This window comes from Zingiber officinale, chromosome 6B (assembly GCF_018446385.1).
Source record: "Zingiber officinale cultivar Zhangliang chromosome 6B, Zo_v1.1, whole genome shotgun sequence".
In the NCBI taxonomy this organism is placed as follows: Eukaryota; Viridiplantae; Streptophyta; class Magnoliopsida; order Zingiberales; family Zingiberaceae; genus Zingiber; species Zingiber officinale.
The window spans coordinates 66,653,597-66,656,645 of record NC_055996.1 but is presented as its reverse complement, the minus strand read 5'-3'; the positions used below and the strand labels follow the sequence as shown (position 1 = coordinate 66,656,645).

At 38.3% G+C, this 3,049-nt stretch overlaps 1 pseudogene; it reads right to left on the bottom strand.

The window, feature by feature from the left end:
* Positions 1–543: 543 nt before the first annotated feature.
* LOC121991071 lies at positions 544–2,147 on the bottom strand (annotated as a pseudogene).
* Positions 2,148–3,049: the final 902 nt, after the last annotated feature.

Genomic DNA, 3,049 nt, shown 5'->3' with positions numbered 1-3,049 from the left:
TCAACCTTGCTCTGATACCAACTAACACAACGGATAACTATTAGTTCTGTTGATTCGTGTACGAATACTGGAAGTGATCTTCTAAACCATATTGATTGTCCCTAATGCCTAGAGATAGACAACCAAACTCGATGTTTGGGAAGTCATGGTGTGGCCGTAAATTCTTATTGATTAAAAAAACTCCCTCAAAGCAATTAAACATGTGCTTAAATACACAAACCCTAAATATGCAAAAGACTAAAATACTCTCAAAAACCTAACTCAACAAAATAATAAAAAAAGACTAAAATTTCTCCTCTGTTCCTGCATCATTCTCCCCAAGGTAGAAAAAACTCATCCTCGAATTTAGAATAGAATCATGTGGTAGCTAGGAGGAAGTTCATCTGATATCAACTTGCTAAAAGTGAGAGGGCTACTATTATATTTACTCAGAAAATATTCGGTCAGAAGCCCAAATAAAGCATCAAATGATGTTGGCCACAAAGTCTTCTTAGATATGTTATAAGAGCTTACAACATGAGGATTTGTCAGAAGATGAGTTGCTCAATCAAGAACAGATTTTATGACAATGGTGGCTCCATCACCATCACCATCACCATCACCAGAGAAATTGAATTCTTCTACTAAACTGAGAATCGTGTCTATGTCATAGATCATGCTCTCCACAGAAGCAGGGATTAGAAGATCATGAACTGAATCATCTTCTAATTGGCACCCTATTTTCTTTGCTAGTTCCTTCTTGCCAATTTCGCCAATACTCAACAAATTTCCAACTTTTAGTAATCTCAGAAGGAATTTGTTTGAGACAGAACCCTTCTCTAAGGACAACAGTGAAATCACTATCTCCACAAATGAAGTGCTCATACCATCACCTCCCTTTCTCATTGATTCTCTGCCTAAGCTGGATAATCTATGATAGGTTTATCTTCCAGTGCAGCTCGAGTCACCTGAGAGGATATTTTGCCTCTAGCACTAATGGCCAATATGATCTTCTTAAAGAAGTGGACTTCAAGTTCGAACAGGTCCTCCGTCCACCAGTCCTTTGGTACTTTGTTCTATTTTCTAACTCCATTCCATTGTTGTAGATTAAGAACTTCAGATAGAAGCTGCTTTTTGTTGTAGGTGTATGACAATTCCACTTTAGATGTATCAACACAAGCCTTGGAGGCACTAGAATCTATACAGTGAGTGATGAATTCCAAGTTCTCAACCCAGGGTAGAAGAGACCTTGTCGTGTGAAGAACTACGATCGAATCTTTCCAACTACGAAATATGCTAGTTCGGAGGAAGACTTCAATTTTGTATGCAAGGTTGAAGGTTCCCTTTCTCAACTGCTTCGTGTATCTCCAAGTGCTCAGCTGCACATCGAGTGGCAGCTACATTGTGAGCATTGAGTGTTACAGTCATTCCATAGTAAAATTTTTCACAAGTTTTAAAATTTGTAACTCCACCGGGGATATAAGTAATGCAGATTTCGTCGACCTTGTCATCATTGGAAGCCATCAACAACTTCTGCAGGAGAGAACTCTTAGGCAACAAGGGAAACTTGTGCAAGTGGAATTTTATATCGCCGACATGAACAATGATATGATTGCTATCGACTAGGTGGAAAGAGGAGTCATCACTAGAGCCGACGGATAGGGCAAAGTACTCGTCGAGAGTGAAGTCAAAGATGGTGTCACGACCTCCACCGACGGCTAATCGAGCGGCGTTAGCACCAAAGTTAGGGTTGCAGGTCCAATCAGAGATACAACCCAGCTTCTCAGAGTGGAAAAAGGGAGTGAAGGGAATGTTTGTCGGCCGAATAACGTCGCCGTCGTTTCTGGAGAGGAGGATCAGAGGGGAGGTTGTACCAGAAGGGTTCCTGCCATCGGGGTTGAAGGGGACGATGCCAACGCCGAAGCCCATTGTTGATATGTTGCACAACGCTAGGGTTGCAGAAGGGAGCAAGGCGGAGATAAACTTCTCTGTATGGTGATGTTCTATATTGTGACTTGAACCATGAGGGGACTCATTAAGGTCAAGTAACTGAAATAATTGTTGTATGTTGTTGGCTAGATTGACGTCGAGGGTTACTGCTATCAGTTTCAAATGACAGATTGTTTGTTGCTTCTTCCTCAATTTTAAGATCCATACCAACTTCAATGACATTTTCATCCACCTTGTCATTGTCATAGACTGAATTACCTAATATTTCAATCTTGTGGTTGTCTTCCTTACCAATAAAATCTCTTTAGACATCATCTTCCTCTTTCGTGTTTATCTGACGATAGTTATTGTATTAGATCCTTTCTATTAGCCGATCTACAAACAGGAAGAATAGTTTGTCTGCTGACATCATTGCTCCATATCATGGTCAAAGTATTGTCGATGCATTGAGAGGACTCATTCGCCCTCTAATTGCTGATTATATAATCATCGAAAGAAAGCGTTGTTGACGTATTTAACATATGAATATCAGAAATAATTTTCTAAACGCTATTGATTTGTGCATGAATATTAGGAAATAGAAAAGTAAAACTCGTGAGACAACAACTAACTCCACAAGACTAGCTCGTTTTGATACAATTGACGCAGTGGATAACTATTTGTTTCGTTGATTTACACAAAAATATTAGATGTGATATTCTACAAATTAATCAAACTCGATGTTCGAGAGAAAACGACATGACTATAAAATTTTATTAATAAAAAATTCTTTTACATCAATCCCAAACAATTATTTATATACACGGTAAGGTATAAGACAAAGAGGAAGGAAAGCAATCTTGACCAAAAAAAAATTAAAAAAAAAAAAATCTAAACATTCTAAAATTTTAAAATACCTTAAATGGACTTAAAATATAAAAGATAAAAATTATTAAAAATATCTTAAATACTAAACTCTTTAAAAAAAAATTATTCCTTGATAATCCCAGTTAACCTCATTGACTATTCCTGAGATGATTGGTCCGGTCCCATAGAAGTTTCCCACCGACCACCAGGATAAATCGAGAAGCGCACGTGACGACCAGCCCAACATCGTTTAATTACGCACCCCATTTGGAGG